At 41.7% G+C, this 23564-nt stretch overlaps 1 long non-coding RNA gene across 2 annotated transcripts; it reads right to left on the bottom strand.

The window, feature by feature from the left end:
• Positions 1 to 382: 382 nt before the first annotated feature.
• Positions 383 to 23132, bottom strand: LOC311283272. Of its 2 annotated transcripts, none has more exons than XR_014626042.1 (3): positions 22957 to 23132; positions 1659 to 2812; positions 383 to 1010 (listed from the first exon to the last, which is right to left on the bottom strand). It is a non-coding gene; the product is annotated as an uncharacterized lncRNA (long non-coding RNA). The 2 variants fall into 2 exon arrangements; XR_014626043.1 differs by lacking the exon at positions 22957 to 23132 and adding an exon at positions 4093 to 4191.
• Between the last annotated feature and the right edge of the window lie 432 nt (positions 23133 to 23564).

Genomic DNA, 23564 nt, shown 5'->3' with positions numbered 1-23564 from the left:
GGGACCAGCTGTTTATTACACTGATAAAACTATGTCAAAACCCATCCTTTTTTTTCTTAAGTCACGTTCTGAAAATGCCTCAAACAACTGTCAGGCAAATTTTTATCCGATGGCTTGACCTGATGTATGGGAAAATTTCCTTTTTAGTTCAGTGGCCTGAAAGGGAATGTTTTTCAATGATACCTCCAGAAATGAAGGCCCAGTTCCCACGACTCACAGCAATCATAGATTGTTTTGAAATCAGGACAGAGTATCCCAGCAACCTTAAAGCTAGGTGAGTGTCACAAGAAATGTCTTTACACACTCTCACATCCCATATTAAAATAAAAGGCTATGTCATTGCTATTATTTATCCTTTCTTAGAGCAAAATCATACTCTAACTACAAGAAATGGACAACAGTGAAATATTTAATAGCATGCAGTCCATCTGGCAGCATTACATTTTTGTCAAATGGATGGGGAGGAAGGGCCTCTGATGTGCATATTGTTCGACAGTCAGGATTCCTGTCCTCAGTGTGCCATTCTCCAGGTGATCAGGTAAAATTGGAATTACGTGTATCTCAACTAACCACATTCATGTAATTTGATTAGGGTGTCATGTCACCACCCTCTGGTGAGAAAGCAGAACAAAGTAAATACAATGCAATATTATGGTGGATTTTTTTTAATCTCTAGATATTGGCAGACAGGGGGTTTACACTCCAGGATGACTTTGCCCTACTCGGTGTCGAGCTGATAACACCATTCACAAAAGGGAGGAAGCAGTTACCTGGGAGAGAGGTGGAAATGTCTCGTAGGAAGTCAAACATACGGATTCATATTGGTAAGTAAATTATTATTTTATTATTGTAATGATTATTGTAATGCCGTTTTATTTGAAAAGTCAATTTACAAAAGCGCTCCTTTTTTGTTGTTGTCGTCCTTACATGATTACGTCCTTGGGTGATTGGTGTGCTGAAAGGTCGCTTTCACATCCTTGACAGTCCACTCCCTCACTGTCTGGTTAAGTCTGCACGGGACAAAAACCAAGGGCAAGCAACAGTTAACAAACTTGTAAATGTTTGTGCAGCACTTGTTTTTTTTTTTTTTTTTTACTTAAAGGGATAGTTCACCCAAAAATGAAAATACTCACCCTCAAGTTGTTCCAAGCCTGTATTTGTTTCTTTGTTCTGCTGAACACAAAGGAAGATATTTGGAAGAATGTTTGTAACCAAACAGATCTCGGTCCCCATTGACTTCCATAGTATATATTTTTTCCTACTATGGAAGTCAATGGGAACCGAGATCTGTTTGATTACAAACATTCTTCCAATATCTTTCTTTGTTCCAAACTCATACAGGTTTGGAACAACTTGAGGGTGAGTAAACGATGACAGAATTTTCATTTTTGAGTGAACTATACCTTTAAAGTAGTATTTATTGTTATTTGTACATTTTTATGTCTGGTTTTCAAACCCTTGTGAGGGTAAAATTGGTTTATCACACTTCTTTTGTATATATATTTTTTATTTCAAGAACAAATACTATTATTCGTACAGAGATTGTGCAGCACTTGTAAACATGTCACAAAGTATTATTCAATAAATACTAAAATATGTTCAATAGTGTCTCTATTTTTTTTTATAGATTATTTAAAAAAGATTATTATTTTTCTCACCTCACTTTGTAGCACTGTTGTCATCAATCGTGGGTGGATGCGTTTTGCCCAAAATCTGCTGATCACATCCACCATTCCGTGAATGAATTCATCATATTTTAAGATTCTAAAGATGGTGGTCTGCTGTGGGGTCCAGGTAACAAAGTCTGCATACTGTGCTGCACACACAAACATTTGCAGCTGAACCTTTTGCAAGGAGGAAGAGGGAAAGGAAGTATTATTAAAATGTGCCTACAGTATTTGTTAAAGAATGTCACAATTCTGTTGACAGCTACTGATTTCTTTGTGTATAGCTTTGCCTTTGCAGAGTAAACTGTACCTGAGTGTAGTAAGCATGGTTGGGCTTCAAAGAAAACAATGTGGAAAGGTGCCCTTTCTCATCATCTGTCCAGCTAACTGACTGCTGACCTGCCCACTTATACGGACACTTTGCCTCCACCACTCCCTTGCCGCAACAATCACATGACACATAGGCGTCACATGATACACCAAAGTATGGTCTTTCATGGCTGATTCTAAAGCCTGATCTGTCCACTCTTAATCCTTCATGCACTTTGCATACATCTTCAGTTGTCAATATGTTGGTAGATAATTGGTCAGTGGCTGGGCCAATGCCCAGTGCATATTTGTAGGTCTCTAGGGCATGTTTTTCATTGTCTCTTCCCCACTTAAGGTAAGGACTATTTATGTTTTTAGCCTCTGACATGATTGTTCTGAGCTGGTGATTCTTCCTACTCGGTGCCTGCGCCAGGCCTTACAGGCTGCCTGCATTACAGTCTCTGCCTCCACTCTGTCTGCCTCTTCCTTGGTAAAGGTTAGTGTTTCAAACCACGAGGAGTGGTGTGGTGTGGAGCCTGCATATTTACTGAAAGTACTCAGCACCACAGGACATTCACCTGTCTCGTGTAGCATTTGTAAAAATTGTGCCTTTTGGCTAGCTGAGGCTTTGGGGATGGGTCTTTTGACCTTACCTATGACTCTCCTTCCTCTGCCTCCAAAATCTATTGAGCGGATTTCTGATGGCTCAACTTTTTTTGTAGAAACAGCGTTCCATTGGCAGGCTATACTGGTACTTACAGTGGTGGTGATGCCCAGGCGGACTGAAGCTTCCAATTTACATAACTGCACCCACATGGGAACAGCTTTCCCCTAGTCTTGGGTAAAAAACAAAAAAGACAGTGTCAATTCCACGAAAACATGAGCACAAGTCAACCACTTTTTTTTTTTGCCCTACAAAACAAAAAGGCATTAACTGCATTTTTGGTCAAAAATGAGTTGTTATCATTTTCATGACATTCAAGACATCCTTTGTTATGTGACAAAACATCTTATCTCAAATGTGTGTCGTTTTGGAGAAAAATGGTAATAGTATTAGGAGAATCTGTAGTTACTGCCTTTTTCCTTGGTATGGTGCCACGTTTTTGGTAAGTAATACAAAGCAAGAATACAGTAACTGCAAAATAGGGGTAAAATATCAAATTAAATATGAGGATTGATATATACAAAGAATAAGCTAATATAAAGTAACAAAACAGCCACATGTCCAATAATCTACCTACAACTACTTAGGCTGGATGACAGGATAACTTTAAAGTCATTTTTCTCAGTTCTGCACTCTGCGTAGTTACTGCCTTTTTGCTTTGTAGGGTATGGATCTCTTACCCTGCCATGCAGTCGCAGTGAGCTGCTCTAACTTTGCCACTATTTTCCACAGCTACCCAGGTGTTGTGGGGCTTGTTAGTCACCCTCCAAGAAGGTTTAACACTGCTTTTGAAAACAAAGCACTTTTAAGCACTTTTTATGTGTAAAACAGCCTGGACCCAACCACTGATGAAAAACTTATGGGCCTCCAGGGACCTTTTGTTTTTCATTGTTTCCTATGTCTACAGGCTTGTCAGACACAAACAGTTACATTGTTTATCATTTCTGGCTATAGTGGTGTCTGCTCTATCTTAAGATTAGCACTAGGCCTATATGACTTTTCGACGACCACTGCTCTGGGCTATATGTAACAACACGAACGGCATGTAATGTCACAACATCCAATTTGACAGCCCCATACATACATGACATACATTGGTCCCATACATATTTTACCGTACTAGGTAAACCTTTTTACAACTTTCAAAGTCCTAGCACTTTCTAGACACAAGCAGAAACCAGCCAAGTCCACTTTAGTCCCAGCCTGCCACTATTTCAACAGTAAAATCAGTTAACAGCCAAGGTGGCGTGCCTAGTGAGAGTTAATCACGTAACTTAGCTGCTAGCAGCTTCGTCTTTCTAACTAGTATAGCTAGTCGACAACAAAACTATGTCAATAGCTTAAATCAAGTGAAATATGATCCAAGTAAACCACCGACTCCTCTTGACATGGCCTCATCGTCTAGTTTGTCATACTGTGAGTGTGTTAATGACAGAAAAATAGGCTACTTACTTGGTGATTCCACGAGATAGTGGTAGATGTCTGAATAGTCCATATTTGGCCACTGCGTGGGGTCATTAATCCAGTTTTCGACGACCATTTCAAAGGGACACATCTTTAACCCCGTATCCAGTAGCTTCTTTAAATACCGCTCGCGGTCCTCGGTCGGCAAAGAGTGTGTGTATGTTTGTGCCATGTTTGTGTGTGTATGTTTTTGCTATCAAGAAACTTTAAACTTTGCAGATCTAGAGCGAGTTCTGTTCACAGGGGAATCCGTTTGTTTTCCCCCCAAAAGGGGCGTTACCCTTCGATGACGCAAAAGTAGCGTTGGTCTATGACGTGCTGAAACAGTATAGTCTGCGGGGCAGAGGCAAAGAAGGCCTTCCAGGACCTGACAATCTGCAGGGTTATAACAGGCATGTGTTATTTTATTGTTAACATCAGTATTTTGCTTAGCTTGGAGGTTTTAATTAGGGCCCGAGCACCGATGGTGAGAGGACCCTATTGTTTTTGCTCCATTTATTCTTCTTCTTCTTCTTCTCCAAAGTGAATCGCTTTTTAGAGGGTCTAAACATGCTCGAAAACTCATGAAACTTTGCACACGCTTCAGAAGTGGTGAAAATTTACGTGTGATATGGTTTTCAAAATTGGGTGGGGCAAAATCGGTAAATTATTGCCCCCACATTTTGCCCCGGCTCTACGTTTCACGTACAGGTATGAAATTTGGTACATACATGTAATGACCCAATACCTACAAAAAAGTCTCTTGGAGCATAGCCCTAAACACAACAGGAAGTCAGCTATTTTGAACTTCCTCCTAGATTTTGTGCATTTTTCGTAATTTCCTGATGTTGTACTTTAACGAGCTCCTCCTACAGTTTTGATCTGATCCTCTTCAAATTTGGTGAGTGTAATCTTAAGGCCTTTGCGACGTTAAATTGCGCAGATCTAGAGTTTTCGTCGAAGGGTGTGCCCCAGGTGGCCTGACAAATGTTCACCCAATTTCGGCCTTTTGGTGATATATGCATGATCAGATAAGTTCAATATTAATGTTGCTTGCAGTTCCGATGTTGCTAGGCAACCACAGACAGCCTGCAGTAACTCAGGCATACAATTTCCAATCTGCCCCAAACTTCACATGTTTGATAAGAGTCCTGTCCTGAACACATGACCATGCTCATTATGGTTATAGCAATAGCGCCACCTGCTGGTAGCAGAAAGTGTGGCAAATACAAAATGTGCTCGAAAAATCATGAAACTTTGCACACGCTTCAGAAGTGGTGAAAATTTACGTGTGATGTGGTTTTCAAAATTGGGTGGGGCAAAATGGCTTAATTATTGCCCCTACATTTTGCCCCGGCTCTACGTTTCACATACAGGTATGAAATTTGGTACATACATGTAATGACCCAATACCTACAAAAAAGTATCTTGGAGCATAGCCCTAAACACAACAGGAAGTCAGCTATTTTGAACTTCCTCTCAGATTTTGGGCAGTTTTTGCCATTTCCTGATGTTGTACTTTAACGAACTCCTTCTACAGTTTTGATCTGATCCTCTTCAAATTTGGTGAGTGTAATCTTAAGGCCTTTACTAAAGGCGCCGGGTGGCGGTGACAGGGGTGCGAAGGCCCTTTTCATCGCTGCTTGCAGCTTTAAAGCAGCACTCAGTAGCTTCGGGATTTCTTCGCTGTATTCTCACTTTTTGCTCGCAGGTTTCTCTCTAGAGCTCCCCCCACAGCTTCGGAATAGATATTTGACAACACTGTTGTAAAAACTTTTTGGTGATTCTCAGACACCAGAGGCTAGTAGATCAACGACATCAAAGCAGATGGGACATTCTTTAAAACGTCTTCTTCCTTCGGGTTTGGACAGCGTGAGGGAGCGCAATAATAACAGTATTTGAGCAGATTTCTTTTGGCCGTAAAGCAATTGTTTACATCGCGAGACCTGATATCACGCGATACTTCCTGCCGCGGCAGCCGGCGGCCCGCCGTCTCAAAGTTGCAAGTGCGAATTTTCCGCTCACGGGCACCAGGGGGGTGCGAAACGACCACCATTCAACCCGAAATAAGTAATATAACCATTCCAATGACTCCGAAGCTGTTCAGTTAAGGTAAAAAAGTTACTTAGTTCACCTTTAATTTGACTTGTAACTTTGCTTCATTTTGACTTCTACTCTAGCAGCCTCCCAGAAAAACTTCCCTGCGCTGACTGCAGCAGACGTGGACTTGATTGAGCAAGTGCTGAAGTTTGCCCCACACAGATGATAAATTGAAATTCGTCTATGTGATGTTCATAATAATCAAAAGAATGGGAAAACTATCAATATCTGTGATCATAAAAAAAAAAACAGGTTTGTTAGTAAGTCTTGCTTTTGTCTCTGTCTTCATTTTTAGTATGACATATCAAATGTTTCTTTCTTTCTTTTTAGGCCAGCTGAGAAGGACTGAGCCTTCAAAACCATGGTGCTCTTTTTTTTTTTTTTTTTTTTTTTATGAAAGCAATTGTATTTTTGGCACTTTGGCCATTCACCTAAACATTACATACTTTATCATTCCAATATGCATCTTGCACACTACATTTGCACTATTACTTTGCACTCTTCATCCCACTCCATTTGTACTTGTATTGATATTATGTCTTATTTGTATAGTTGTATATTAAAACTGTATAAAATTGATTCTGATTCTTGTATTATATTTTTAGGCCTTTTATTGTTCATTTTATATTGTATATTAAGGTATTATTATATTTAAATCCCATCAAGTTTGCTCATTCATTCCTGCTAATATATAATGATTTAATCTTGCTCATGCACAGACAGTTTAAAATAATAATACAATTGTTAAAGTTTTTTAAAGGTTAGGGGAATGTAAAAAAGAACGTTACCTAAAGGTTGCAACATTAAGAGAACGTTAGGGGAACGTTACCTAAAGGTTGCAACGTTAAGAGAACGTTAGGGGAATGTTACCTAAAGGTTGCAACATTAAGAGAACGTTAGGGGAACGTTACCTAAAGGTTGCAATGTAACTAAAAACTAACGTTCCCTGAACGTTAAGAAAACTTTCCATGGGAACCAAACCCTAACCTTAAGGGAACGTTCCCGCAACCAAAAACTAACGTTCCGAGAATGTTCTGGGAACCATAAATTGTTAGCTGGGATACAGTTAAATTAAATGTACGAAGCAAACTTTGTACAAAGCTGAAAAACCCTCAACAACAGAAATAAGATCGCATGATTTGTCTGTCAATCAGATGCATGTAAAATAGGGATGTCCTGATACCACTTTTTCACTTCCGATACCGATACTGCAGCTTTGGCTATTTGCCGATACCAATATCAATCCGATATTTTTATTTTATTCTTGAACTAATACTACTAATAATAAAATATATGGAAGCACTTTGCTCAATTAGCCACACAAAAACATCTCACTCAAATGGAGAACAAATACTTCTTCATTAGTCCACAACAACAGCTGATAATGAAAGACTGCCACCCTTTATTCAAAAGACCTTGAGATATGTTTGGTAAGCTGAATGAATTTAAAATTAATTTGCTATATTTCAGATCAATATATTTGTTTCCTTAAAATTTTAATTAACTTTAAATTTATTCTCATCTGAATTATAAATAATTTATTTCTGTATAAAATAATACTACTTTTAAAAACACATTTGATTTTCTTTTTTATTCAATGTAGAATGTGTAACTTAAAAATAAACAGATTAGTGCCCTGTTTTAGGACAAGAAATGAAAACCAATGCAATATGATGAATGTCCAAAAGATGAGATCATTTTTGCTTTTAAACAGCATGTGTGTGTGTGAGAGATTTTGGTTGGGTGACAGTTGCAGTTTGAAAAGAGTTTACAGTTTGACAAAAGCACAATGTTGTGTTTTACACAAATATATATAGGCTAAACACTTTTTGCAGTTTTAATGATGTCCTGTATGAAAATGACGGAGTATGTTTTTATGTTTCCACTGTTCGATCGCGACCGTGCCTCTCTCTCTCTCTCTGACACACACACACACACACACACACACACACACACACACACACACTCACTCCAGCATTTCAATCTTGACATCGCAGCCTGTTCATTTTGCTGCGTTCACACCAAACGCGAATAGAGTGTCAAATTCGCGTCTATTGCGTCTAGTTAGATGCTTTAGTTTGAATCCATTCGCGCGTCCAAAGCGAATAGGACGCGCCGCGCGCGTATAATGATAAAGTGAGTATTTGAAGCGATATATACGCGCGTTCAGAGCTAAAGGCCTCATTATACTTCTGCGTCGGACCTACGCCGGAGCCTATACGCCGTAGGCAACGTGTTGGTTTTAATTTATACTTCTGTGTTGTTGTCCGCGTTGACGCGCACCTAGGGAGCATGTGAAACCCCGAGGGAGGGGTTCTGGCAGACCAATCACAGCGCTGGCGTCCGCGTAGAATTGACGCGTTGTTACATTTTTGGAGAGGTGCACGTCAGGTTACGCCGTAGGGTACGCGCGCTACACACAGCCTACGACGTAGCTACGGCGGCAGTTCGACGCAGAAGTATAAATAGGCCTTAAGGCGGGGCTACAGATTAGGTGTCCCTAAAGAACCCGCATATGCGTGTATCTAACAGTAACGTTTGTTCCGTATGACATTGATTAATGTGCACGCGAGTTTTATTTATTTTTACGCGTGTATTCTCTGTGTAAATCCATGCACCGAACATACGTTCAGCATTCCATCCCTAATGGGTATCAGATCATTTTTTTTCTCCCCTCCGATATCCGATCTAGCGTTTTGGGCCAGTATCGGCACGGTAGGCCTACCGATGCCGTGGATCGGATCGGGACATCCCTAATGTAAAAGCAATAGTAGGCTCCCAGCACATTTTTGGTAGAACGAAAAAAAAGAGCATTTAATTTAATGTTAACCATACCCCACTTAACAACAAACATAAACAACAATAATAACAAACAACAATAATAACAATATAACAATAATAACAATAAATATAACAATAATAACAAACATAAACAACAAAAATAAAAAACTGGCACTTTTTTATTCATACTACATCTCTCTTTTTTTATCGGATCTTTCACTTAACCTTCTTTGCTTTCAATTATGAAATTATTCAAATAAAAACATTCAAATGATCTTACCTGGGGCCTGTACCATGAAGGTAGCTGAACAAACTCGGGGTTACAGGATTGGTTTTGAGTTGACAAATCCAAACCGATGCGATCAGGCTTTATTGGTACCATGATGCAGCTCATCAACTTTCTCTGTCAACTCAGGCTTTGATCTTTAAGCTATGATTACTCCACGCGCGCGTGCACATAAAAGAGTGACGTCGACACTGAACAGCCAATCGCGGATAGTAGAGCGAGAGCGTTATATTTTTCCGCGGAGGAGCAAGAGATAATTATTCAGAATTACGATGAATTTAAATATGTATTTCAAGCTCGAAACAATACGGTCTCTGCTGCCAAAGCAAGAGAAGACTGTTGGAGAAAGATTGCTGATTGTTAATGTGCAAGTTAAACAAATACGTTCTATATTTATGTAAAATTATGTATAATGTGTATAGCCTATACGTGTAATAGTAATATACTATAGCCTATTTTTATAATATATAAAAATGTGCATGTACTAAGAAAGATTAATATTCATTGATTTTTAGATGCAACCCCAACTCCAAATGTTCTTAAATTCCTAAGTTCCTAAAAATATAATTCAAAGTGGTGAGTATTTACCACAATCTTTTATTATTTTTGTGAACATTTTATCACAAACACTTGTTTGCAGCAAACAGAAATAAAGAGTTAAATTCAGAAAACCAGAATACACTACTGGAGGAGTTGGCTCTGAGTAGGCAATAAGGGACGGCCGATTATGGATGGGATTACAGGTGCTGTACAATCTGACCCTGGTGCTGGCTCCTCTAAGCAAGTAACACTGGGTGTGCAATACATTACCACTTTTTTAAGTTTTAAATATGGCTGACTGTATGTTCTGCAGTAGAGGGAAATACAGTGTCCCTGTTGAAGCCAGCACACACACACACAGTCTCCCACACAGAGGTCAGTATGCAGCAGACAGAACACCAAACATAACCTGCTTTACAACAGTTATGCTTTACTTTGGCCTATTTTTATTTATTAGGGTGGAGGAAATGATGAAGATACTCTGTCTGTGTGTTCTCAGACAGTTGCTGATGTGAATGCACTGGGTTTTTTATTATGGCAAACATTTAAATGTGTGGCATAAAAAAGGGACGGGCCCTTACACATCTCTTTTATTGTAGGATTTTTCACAACCTGCCCCAGAAACTGAGGCCTCTATCTCAATGGCCTTCAGAAGAAATGTGTAAGGATTTAAAACCCTTGACATAAATTACAGTCAGTCCTGTGTTTGTAGGAAGTCAAGGAACTTTTTGTGATTTGATTAGCCTCCAGAAAACTTGTAATGATCATGTTTGTGGTGGAATTATGTTTCAGGTGGAAACAGACTCAGTCAGGGCCCTGTACAAAAGGAGACTTGAACTAGACTGCACACTAGGAGACTTGAACTAGACTGTTCACTAAAGGAGACTTGAACTAGACTGCACACTAGGAGACTTGAACTAGACTGTTCACTAAAGGAGACTTGAACTAGACTGGACACTAAAGGAGTCTTGAACTAGACTGCACACTAAAGGAGTCTTGAACTAGACTGCACACTAAAGGAGTCTTGAACTAGACTGCACACTAAAGGAGTCTTGAACTAGACTGCACACTAAAGGAGCTGGAGATCAATTGGAGATCAAGCTGGATAAAACTGATCTCAGTATGTGAACTTATTTAACCAAGTAACACTTTAGTATGAATATTTATTAATGCAAATTTGTCTTGCTCTCTTTCTCCCTCTCATCCCACAAAACCAATAAAACAGTTTGAGACCTATCTGCAGTTTCAATGTGCTTTTATTAAGTGTAATATTGTATGGTGATTGCATCTACATCTGCACCAGTTGGGTGGTCCGCTCTGGTGACTCTGAAGCGCCGAACACAGTTGAAACGTGCCTTTAGGATGCCAAAGGTCATCTCTATCTTCACTCTGGTTTAACTGAGGGCCACACTGAAGCGGTGCTGTGCATGGCCCTGTCTGAGGGTCATGATAGGGGGTTATAGGTTTTTCTATCTCAGTTCAAATTAACAGTGTTTTGTACTGTACCAAATTTAACTTGCTTTCCTCAAAGCGCTGACACAACAAAGACTCATGGAAAATTCGTGAGTCAAGCACTGGAGCCAGGCCATTTAGCATCCAAACTTGTGATCATACGTTCATGACCACCACAAGTCGTCTGTAGATGAAATGTTTAGTAGATCATTGTTATAGCTGTTAATGTTACTATTAATTTAAAGATTCATCTCACAGAAAATAATCATTCACATATCCACATCATGTCTACCTGAACATTAAGGCTGTGATAGGATTTCCTATTAACATAATCTGCCTCATGTTCCCCTAGAGCAGTGGAGATTGGAGCAATAGACTGCATACATGTTGCAATGACTCTAGGGAATCATATCATAAGATTAGCAGAATAATAATAAAAAAGATTTAAAATAATTCTTAACATGTATTGTATAGTACATTTGTGAAATTTGCTTTTTGAAAAAAAGAAAAAAAAAGGTGTTCATGTGATGTCACCCTATCAATATATCTTACCGGCAATTTTATAAAAGCCCTCTTTTATGGACATGGTCGATAAATGTCCGGGGAACACTATTAATGAAACTATTCACTCCTGCAGAGCGAGGACCCTTGCGAATGGTTTGACAAACCGTGTTTTCCCCTAGCTTCTGTGCGTCACCCACCGTGCAAGAATGTAATAATTTGCGCTGAGATGTCACAGGATTTGGAAGAAAAGGTGAAGTCATTGCAACAGACACTGGGAATAAGTTACGTCACCTATATGTTTCTTTGCTCTCAGCTGATTGGTCAAACTTCAGTCTGAGATCTTGAATCCAGAACATAACCTGCCCCGGAGCAGGTTAGCCGTGCAGCGTAAGATACCATGGCAACGAACACCGATTAAAGCCAAGCTACTTTCATAGTACCTAAAACCCAGAGTTGGCGGAAACTAAGCTGAAACATAGCCGGCTAGCCACCTAAACCGGCTTCATGGTACAGGCCCCTGGGCTTACTTTTAAAGATTAGTAATAAAACATTTGCTCTTGACAACAGGGAAAGCTAGTATGTTTGCTTAGCGTACGTCAAAAACTACAATTTATGAGTTTAATATCATGTTTTGCTTCAAAATCAAAATTATTTGAAATTACTTCTGTGGTTTCATGTGTGAGAGTATATTATTTTATTAAATTCTATAACACAGGCTATGTTGATTAGCATTGCATCAATGGGTTAGTTCACCAAAAACTGAAAATTATCCCATGATTTACTCACACATAATTAATATAAATGTCCTGGCTCCTCCAAGTTTTATAATGGCAGTGAATGGCTGGAAAAAATTTAAAACCCAAAAAAGTGCATCCATTCATGATAAAAAAAAAATACACCACACTGCTCCAGTGGGTTAATAAAGGCCTTCGGAAGCGAAGCCATGGGTTTTTGAAAAAAAACCATATTTATAACTTTATAATCTAAAATAACTAGCTTCCTCCAGACGATCGTACGCATACTAAGCAAATTGACTTGCGCCACAAGAGTAACCTGTGACACATGTATGATGTAGAATGTATATGGTGCATATGGTCAGTCGTCTGGCTGAAGCTAGTTATTTTAGATTATAAAGTTATAAATATGGGTATTTTCCTTACAAAAACACATAGCTTCACTTCAGAAGGCCTTTATTAACCCCCTGGAGTAAAAGTGGAGCACATTTATCATGGATGGGTGCACTTTTTTGGGCTTCAAATTTTCTCCAGCCATTCACTGCCATTATAAAGCTTGGAAGAGCCAGGACATTTTTTTAAATAAATTTGATTGCATTCACCTGAAAGAAGAATGTCATATACACATAGGATGGTTTGAGGGTGAATAAATCAGAGGCTAATTGTCCTTTTTGGGTGAACCATCCCTTTAAAGACATACATCATTCTTATGAAAATACCTGAGATAGCTTGATGAACACAGATATATTATCGCTATCATGTGTTTGTCTTCATGTTTCTTCAGTCAAATGTCTCTGTTTGCATGTTATTATATCCATATTGGCATTTCCTGAAACATCATAAGTGAATCTCTTCTATGAATCTCACTTGTGGACTTTCTGCGTGAGGTATGAATCAGTATGTACTGGGCTTCCAGTATGAATGAAACAGAATTGACATGAGTGTTTAGCGCTCCATATCGCAATGGTTGGAAAGTTTTCTTTCATCGAAGCAAAACCAGGAGACGTTGGGATAAGCAGAAGTGATTTATTCGGATCTTCGCTGTGTGTCGTCTGTAGTGTTCTTCCAAGTCTGACTAAGGGAACTTTACATGTTATCTAATAGGCAATTCAGTGGGCAGTCCTTAAAGGTGCTGAACTTACACACAGCCTTAGGGATGAAGACAATAGAGGCAATTACCCCCAACTGAGATAATGGTACCCCCCAAATTGTATAAACAACACATGGTCACGAGAGCTAAGACTTTGTAACATTCACACATAGTTCATCTCTTAGTAGGAAGATTAAAGACTAACAAAACCCCTTCAAAGGAAACTGTTAAATCTAATCAGTAAATGGATGCCCTCATGTTCACCTTGAATGCCCAATACAGTATAGTTCACCTTAGTTTTTTTTTTTATGTGATGTTATGTAAGGAAGTAGGATCAGCAGATCTTAAACATATTCTTACATTTGTAATCCCACACTATCATCTCCCCATTTTGGGTAAAAATAGAAAAATAATACTAAAGTACTTTGTAACGTAGTTACTTGAGTAGTTTTTAAGCAAACTACTTATTTACTCTTACTTGAGTCATATTATTTGTCAGTACTTCTACTTGTACTCAAGTAAATTATTACTTAAGTAGCAATACTTTTACTTAAGTACAATTCTTTAGTACTCTTTCCACCACTGCTTTTTTGCTATATTCACAACAGCGCCATCTTAAACACCAGGGCAGAAAAGTCAGAAATGTTACTTTAGAAATATGAATTGTTATATACAGCATACTATTTTGTTAATGCAACTTTTTGTATTATGCTCATATTGTTTAGCTGCTAAAGGGGAGACACTGAGACAGCTTTGAAGGTCCTGCTAACTCTGCTTCCCCCATCCATCTACAGGAGAGGAGGAACGGTCTTCAGACCCACCACAGAGGAGGCACAGAGGTCCTTTATTGACATGCAACCTGTTTTGCTTTAGTGTTTCTCAGGGGCGTGTCTAGGGGAGGCTGGGGGAGGCAGTGCCTCCCCTAGGATAAGCCCTGCCTCCCCTGAGAAATGATCTGTCCATCTGATGATAAATTAAAATTTAAAAGTGGATTGTTTTGTGCATATTTTTCCATTGCTAGCAGATGGGTCTGACCCAACAAAAATCCAGTTTGGCGCTGTTTGACAGTGTGCGCACGCGCTCCGGGCGTACACGCTCAGAAAAAGTGCATCATGTGAGAACAGAACGCCAATGAAATGTTTACCTGGCAGAGCTTTAAAGCACGAGCAAATAATGAACTTTTGTGATTGCGAATAAGTGCAGTGTCCTGTGAGTGTAACTCTACCGCTGCATTGCATTAACCTGTGATGTGAATGTACGTCGAGTTTTACAGTATTGGGACTGAGGCGCCATAACTGCAGCTGATAGAATGTGCGCTGTAGCACGATACTACCATATGTTAGTTTCCATGCTTAATGAGTTTCCATAACAATGTTAGTGAGTAAATCTACTGAAATGGCCACCATAACAGTGGAGTGTGTGATGTGTAAGACGAGAAAGCCGTGTGCAGTGCGTATGCGGTACAGGAGCGTGCATCAGGGACCTGATGAAATCCATGAATAAGTACTACAATAGTTCACAAAAATGGTAAAATAATAATAATATTTGCCTATGGCAAGCACGACTAATAAAAAAAAAAAAAAACTATATATTTTAAAAAAGTTATGTTGCCTCTGCTAATCATATCATAATTTCAATTCTTATAGTTTCACAAAAATAGCTTTTATTTCAACTCTCTAGGTCTCCTGACCCCCTGTAGCCTAATATGTTTCCTTTTATCTAGGCCTACATGTTTACTTTTACATTTAATTATTTAGCAGACACTTTTATCCAAAGCCACTTACAACCTAGCCTGGCTAACGTTAGACCTCTTTCTCATTGAGACGTGGTCTGGGAACCACATGTTCATTTTCTCATATTTGAGGCGTGGTTTGCGGATGCCCAGAGCTGTTTATTGGGTGCTACGAATGTCTATCAAATGCACCTGCACGTAGCTCATAGCCAATCGTTTCAATTATACCAGATGACGTATGTAGAGCGGCAGAAATCCGACGAGGAAGAAGACGAAATAAACTTGCGTTTTAAACTACTTAGAACACTATCTAAGGCTGCATCGAAAGGCAACTTCGCGTCTGCTGCCATGTTGGATCCATAGATATAAACAAACTGCTTCGGTGTGTCGCATAGACGTCGTCATCGTCTTGCTGCTCCCTCCCCGTTCTGTGATTGGTTCCCTTTTTGAGGGGAAAATCTGGTCCATGGTGTCCAGCCTGCCTAGCAGCGTGAATAAAAGCGTGCTGTGCTCAAGGCAGCATGGGGAAACCCAGGCAACTTACAACCAGAGAATAACATTCAAATACTGTTCTCATCCTGTTCAAGTGAGCATATCAAATTTTTTTACCTGGGGCCGCATTCACAAAGATTCTTATAAGAGGCTACAAGTAGCTCCTAACTGGCGAATTTAAGAGAAACTCCTAAAAATAATGGGTGTGTCACTCATAACTTTAGACTCCTAATGTGTTTTACTAAGAGTAATTCACGAAGCATTCTAGCCCTAAAAGTAGCACCTACGTCTGGAACAGCTTAGAAGAAGAAACAAATTAATTTACCTCTTGTGACTTCAGATTCATTTAAAAAAAAAAAAAAAAGCTGTATCATACAAATAAATAGTTAAAAAATCATATATTGTGATTTCTGGATTATTTTTTTTTTGATTATGTCTCTCACAGTGGACATGCACCTACGATGACAATTTCAGACCCCTCCATGATTTCTAAGTGGGAGAACTTGCAAAATAGCAGGGTGTTCAAATACTTATTTTCCTCACTGTATATATGAATCTGTCAATAATAATAATAATAATATCATCATCATATTATGTCACGGTTCATAAATTCATTGTTTCCTTTGTGTCTCGTGTAACTGTTGTTCTGTGTGTGTGTGTGTGTGTGTGTGTGTGTGTGTGTGTGTGTGTGTGAGTGGGCGTGGCACTCATTCCGGAGGATCAGCGATCCAGCTGATCTCATTCATCACCCCAGCTGCAGCTCATTCAGTCTCCTATAAAACCTCACCGCATTCTTCTCTCATTGTCAGATCGTTGGTTGATGTCTCCCGTTTGTGATCCCAGTATTGTCGACGTTCCTGTTTCCTGTTCCAGTTCCTGTTCTCTGTTCTTCGGATTTCGTCTTCACTTGGGTTTCACGGTTACGGCACCTCACCACGGACCTCGCTGACCATCCAGTCCCTGTGTCACCAGCATCTCTCTCATCATCGGACTTTCACCTGTTACATCATCGGACTTGCACCTGTTACATCATCGGACTTTCACTTGTTATTTCTTCAATAAACCTGAGTTACTTGCATTCTGCTTCCGTCGTCTTGATTCACCATGACAGAACGATCTGACCACGCTATGGAAGCAGCAAGTGATCCTTCATCTCTGGAAACCTTTGTCAGCACCAGTATACAACGCATGGTTCACCAAGAGAAAAACCTCAACGACACAGCTCGGGCAGTTCAAGCGCTGGTGACACAGGTGTCCGAGCTCACCCAGCAACTTCAGACCTTGCGTAATCCCACTGCGCCACCCACACCGCCCGTTCCCCCCACACCACCGGAGAACACCTCCCAGTCGGAGCCGCGCCTTCCTATACCTGAGGCATATGCAGGTGAGCCAAGCTTTTGCAGAGCGTTTTTGACTCGCTGTTCGATGCATTTTTCCCTGCAGCCGAGAACCTTCGCCAATGAGTCAGCCAAGGTGGCTTTCGTTTTGACTCTCCTGACTGGGAAGGCAGCACTCTGGGGAACGGCGGTGTGGGAGGATCAAGACCCATGCTGCACCTCGTTCCAGACACTCTCCGCCGAAATGAAGAGGGTCTTCGACCGCGCCAGCACCGGGAGAGAGGCGGCCCGCATCCTAGCTGAGCTAAGACAAGGAGAGAGGTCAGTTTCTGACTATTCTATTGAGTTTCGTACTTTGGCGGTAGAGTGTCATTGGAACGAGGAGGCGCAGTGGGACATGTTCCTGCATGGGCTGGCTGACCGCATCCAAAAGGAGATCTACGCCCTGGACCTGCCCATGTCTCTAAACGGACTTATAGAACTGGCACTTCGAGTAGACGCTCGTTTATCCCGTGTGGAGCGGAGAAGATTGCCTGGTCGAATGGCGGAAGGAGTAGAGCTTCCACGGTCCAGCGGCGGGGATGCGGTCAGCCCCGTCTACGATCACGAGCCCATGCAGGTTGGGCGGGCTCGGCTTACTCGGGAGGAGAAGGAAAGGCGGAGGTCCCAAGGACTTTGTCTTTACTGTGGAGCAGCTGGTCACTTTGCGTTCGGTTGCCCGGTAAAAGGGCAAGCCCGGCAGTAATCCTGAGGCTACTGTCGGGTGGGATCTCCGCCGAGAAGACCTCACCAACATCTACGGTCCTCCCAGTAAGACTGAGGTGGTCAGCTCACGAGCACGACGGACAAGCACTGGTGGATTCAGGGGCAGAAGGTAATTTTATGGACTGCACGTTTGCTCACAAGTTTCAAGTCCCCTTATTACCACTCACCCGCAAGATAGAAGTCCGCGATCTCAATGGTCAAGATCTACCCAACATTTCACACACCACCGGACCCGTCACGCTCATCACATCTGGCAACCACATTGAGACCCTGTCATTTTACATTCTGGACTCCCCTCTTGCACCCATAGTTTTAGGACATCCCTGGCTCATCAAACATAATCCCAAGATAGACTGGCAGCAGCGCACGGTGTTGGAATGGAGTACTAAGTGTCATGAGTCTTGTCTTGTCTCTGCTTGTCCGTCTGTTTCTGTCTCTGTGTTTCAGGAGGAGACAGGGGATTTATCTAACGTGCCCACGGAGTACCTGGACCTGAAGGAAGTGTTCAGTAAGTCTCGGGCTGCTTCTCTTCCTCCGCATCGTCCCTATGACTGTGCAATAGACTTACTGCCAGGTAAAGCTCCGCCTAAGGGCAAGTTATATTCGCTTTCTGTTCCAGAGAGGGGGGCCATGGAGAAATATATTTCTGATTCTCTGGCATCCGGGTTCATCCAGCCTTCCTCATCTCCTGCGGGGGCGGGGTTCTTTTTTGTGGGGAAGAAGGACGGTTCTCTGCGACCTTGTATTGATTACCGAGGGCTGAACAACATCACGGTAAAGAATACTTATCCTTTGCCGTTGATGTCTTCAGCCTTCGAGAGGTTGCAGGGAGCGTCCGTCTTCACTAAATTGGACTTACGTAATGCTTATCATTTGGTCCGCATCAGGAAGGGGGATGAGTGGAAGACTGCTTTTAACACCCCCAGGGGGCACTTTGAATACTTGGTCATGCCCTTCGGGCTGTCCAACTCCCCAGCAGTCTTCCAAGCACTCGTCAATGACGTGCTGCGAGATATGGTCGACCAGTTTCTATATGTCTACCTGGATGACATATTGATTTTTTCGTCTTCTCTCCAGGAACACGTGCAGCACGTCCGACGAGTGCTCCAGAGGTTGTTAGAGAATGGGCTTTTTGTCAAGGCGGAGAAATGCGATTTTCATGCACAGTCTGTTTCTTTTCTAGGGTACATTGTGTCGGCTGAGGGAATTCGGATGGATCCGGAGAAGGTTAAGGCTGTGGTGGAATGGCCAACTCCAGATTCCCGTAAGGCCCTACAGCGGTTTCTGGGGTTCGCCAATTTCTACCGGCGGTTCATTCGCAATTTCAGCCAACTAGCCTCGCCTCTGACTGCCTTGACCTCCCCCAGAACTACGTTCAGGTGGTCAGACGCAGCTAAGGCTGCGTTTGCCAAACTCAAAAGTCGCTTTGTTTCGGCTCCCATCTTGATTACCCCTGATCCATCACGTCAGTTCGTGGTGGAGGTTGATGCGTCAGAGGTGGGGGTAGGTGCAGTGATCTCTCAGCGTTCTCCCTCAGACGATAGAATGCACCCGTGCGCATTTTTGTCCCATCGTTTGTCTCCTGCCGAATGCAATTATGACATTGGTAACAGAGAATTGTTGGCGGTCAAGTTAGCATTGGAAGAATGGCGTCACTGGTTAGAAGGGTCGGGGGTACTTTTTATCGTTTGGACAGACCATAAGAATTTGGAATACATTAGAACTGCCAAAAGATTGAACTCCAGGCAGGCTCGGTGGGCACTTTTTTTCGGACGTTTTGACTTTACACTCTCGTACCGCCCAGGTTCCAAAAACATCAAACCCGATTCTTTATCGCGTATTTTTGATCGTTCCGAACGCCCGTCTACTCCCGAGTGCATTTTACCCGAGAATCTATTTGTCTCCACACTCGTATGGGAGGTCGAATCGAAGGTCAAGAGAGCCTTAGAAGGGGTAACGCCCCCGGTCGGTTGCCCACCGAACCGCTTATTTGTACCGGAGGGATTACGGTCCGACGTTATTCAGTGGGGGCATTGTTCCAATGTGGCTTGTCATCCAGGAGTTAATCGAACCAAGTTTTTGGTCAAGCAACGATTCTGGTGGCCTCTCATGGCTCGTGATGTTCACAGTTTTGTTTTGGCTTGCTCAGTTTGCGCCACTGGTAAGACTTCCAATCGCTCCCCAGATGGGTTACTCCAACCGCTGCCTGTCCCTTCGAGACCCTGGTCCCATATTTCGCTAGATTTTATCACCGCCCTCCCACCCTCTCGGGGTAACACGGTAGTTTTGACCGTGGTGGACCGGTTCTCGAAGGCGACCCATTTCATCCCCTTGCCCAAATTACCCACAGCCAAGGAGACAGCGTTGGTCGTCGTTGATCACGTCTTTCGCTTACATGGCCTCCCGACAGACGTGGTTTCCGACAGGGGACCCCAATTTGTGTCCAAATTTTGGCGAGAGTTTTGTAGATTGTTAGGGGCGACTGTAAGTCTGTCCTCAGGGTTTCATCCCCAGAGCAATGGACAAACTGAGAGAGCCAACCAAGATTTGGAGAGAACGTTGCGATGTTTGGTTTCCAAGAATCCTTCCTCGTGGAGTCAGGAATTGTCTATGGTGGAGTACGCACACAATACGTTACCAGTGTCATCTACGGGCCTATCTCCGTTTGAGTGTAGTGTAGGTTACCAGCCACCTATACTTCCTAGTCTGGAATCCGAAGTCGCGGTTCCCTCTGCCCACGCATTTGTCCAGAGGTGTCGTCGCACCTGGACTAGAGCCCGTGAGACTCTACTCCAGGCGGGAGCGCGCACCAAGGCCAAAGCCGATCGCCACCAGTCTAGGCCTCCCGTATACGTCGTTGGTCAAAAAGTGTGGCTTTCTACTAAGGATATTCCGCTCCGCTCCGTTTCTAATAAACTTGCTCCTAAATTTATCGGCCCGTTTACTGTCACCAAGATCATTAGTCCGGTGGCAGTCCGCCTCAACCTCCCTCCAGTGTACAGGAGGATTCACCCCGTGTTTCATGTATCCAAAATTAAACCCGTGTTTTTTTCCCGTATTAATCCGCCAGCCCCGGTTCCCCCACCGCCGCGTCTCGTAGACGGGGAACCAACCTATTCGGTAGATCGTATTCTGGACAAGAGGCGGAGGGGACGCGGATTCCAGTACTTGGTGGACTGGGAGGGTTATGGTCCGGAGGCGAGAAGTTGGGTACCTGCCAGAGACATTCTGGATCACTCCCTTATTGATGATTACAATCAACAGGTAAGGGAGCCTAGGGACGCCATGAGGCGTTCTTAGGGGAGGGGGTACTGTCACGGTTCATAAATTCATTGTTTCCTTCGTGTCTCGTGTAACTGTTGTTCTGTGTGTGTGTGTGTGTGTGTGTGTGTGTGAGTGGGCGTGGCACTCATTCCGGAGGATCAGCGATCCAGCTGATCTCATTCATCACCCCAGCTGCAGCTCATTCAGTCTCCTATAAAACCTCACCGCATTCTTCTCTCATTGTCAGATCGTTGGTTGATGTCTCCCGTTTGTGATCCCAGTATTGTCGACGTTCCTGTTTCCTGTTCCAGTTCCTGTTCTCTGTTCTTCGGATTTCGTCTTCACTTGGGTTTCACGGTTACGGCACCTCACCACGGACCTCGCTGACCATCCAGTCCCTGTGTCACCAGCGTCTCTCTCATCATCGGACTTTCACCTGTTACATCATCGGACTTGCACCTGTTACATCATCGGACTTTCACTTGTTATTTCTTCAATAAACCTGAGTTACTTGCATTCTGCTTCCGTCGTCTTGATTCACCATGACATATTATTAATGTTGACCTGGTTTAACTAACTTTTATGTGATAACCCTGTAGTCTAATAGGGGCCCTGTGCCTATCTCTGGGTTCCTGGCTTAGAAAAAGATATGCACTAAAACAGATTGTGTGTAGTATAGCTTAATTTTGCGCTGAATTTTTCAATTTTTTATGTTGCCCAATTTTCCAAATTGTGTTTTTGTCTTATCCTGAATCACTAACGGTAGACCTATAATAAGTGTTTATATTCAGACTATTTTAGGCTGGCTGAGGTAATGTGTAAATAGACATTTTGTTTGTTTTTCACATTTGGTCATATTTGGTAATGTTTGCAAAAAAAAAAAAAAATATTACACTTCCACAAAAAAAGTTTAACTTGCATGTCAGTAATATTGCAACACTCTAAGTGAGTGTGTGTAATCAACAGGTGGGGACCAACATGGTTGAATATTTACAAAATGAGATGACTGGAGCATCAGGGATGAGACGAGGGGGACATGTCAGACCTTTGCCGTTGTTCCAGGCCATGCCATTGAGACCGAGTCTTTGCTGGAGGCTGTTGATCTTTGTTTCAAAGCCTTATTTTGTTTTTCATGTTAAATACACAAAGCAGTGTATCATATTAATGGAAAAGAGTCGTCCTCTGTAAAATTTGAGGAAAACAGTTCTTTCAGGCCCACGTGATATTTAGTCGCATTTTAAATGTTTGTTGCTGTTCTTAATAAATCAACACATCTTAATAAATGAAATCATAATCGTATAAGAGTTCAAATGAGTTGCTTAATGACTTTTAAAGGTGCATTGTGTAATATTTAGGAGGATCTTTTGACAGAAATGCAATATCATATACTGTATATATATATGAAACATTGAGAAAAATTGCCTTTAAAGTTGTCCATCTATGTTCGCGATTGTGCTGCATTCACTCAAAAAAATAAATGTTTTATATATTTACGGTAGGAAAATTACAAAATATTTTCATGGCACATGATCTTTACTAATATCCTAATGATTTTTGGCATAAAAGAAAATTTTTGAATTTTGACCCATACAATGTATTGTTGGCTATTGCCACAAATATACCCGTGCGACTCATGACTGGTTTTGTGATCCAGGGTCACATATGGAACATAGTCACACACCATCTAAGAGATTTTAGTCAGTCAACTGCATACTTTTTGATTCCATTCTTTTTTTCTTTTTTTTTTGATATAATATTAATAATCTGGAATATTAAGAATTGTAATAGTAATTTACCTGCACATTTACGCTGTGAACCCCCTTTCGGTACACGAAATCCCCTTCATTGGTCTGCGGGCCTGGGCGGGCCTTGATGGGAACGTGTGTGCAGTCCTTGGCACCAATCACATTAGGGAAGCCTGAGGGACAAACTTTAAGTCACACGTATCACCATGGTCATGATTGCATGATCTTCATTAACAATTATAATATACCTGCAATGGCCAAAAAAATAATAATAATTGCTTTACAACCTGGGGTCTTAAGTGACTTGGAAATATCACAAAAACCCATAAAAACAGCTTGAGCGCCAGGTAAACTTTGTGAATGGCACGACAGACAGCACTTTTCACAAAGTTCTCCGCATCTCCAATAGTGTGCCGCTTGCAAAGAATCTCAGGGCAATGCGCACAGATTGTGCTGTTGTTAATGCCCGACTCCGACAAGTCGAACATTTAATGTGTGGTTCCAACAAATTAATGATGTAAATGACACCCTCACAAGAAAAACAATATCTCTCAAAAAGTACACTATCGCGTTGCGTTTAAGTACTTCCCGTATCAGCACCACTTAAAAAGCTGCAATCTAATCTTGTTTACATGAAATAAGCTGCTCCTTAAGCTATG

Source organism: Rutilus rutilus (assembly GCF_951802725.1).
Source record: "Rutilus rutilus genome assembly, chromosome: 23".
NCBI lineage: Eukaryota > Metazoa > Chordata > Actinopteri > Cypriniformes > Leuciscidae > Rutilus > Rutilus rutilus.
This window is presented reverse-complemented; position numbering and strand designations above follow the sequence as displayed.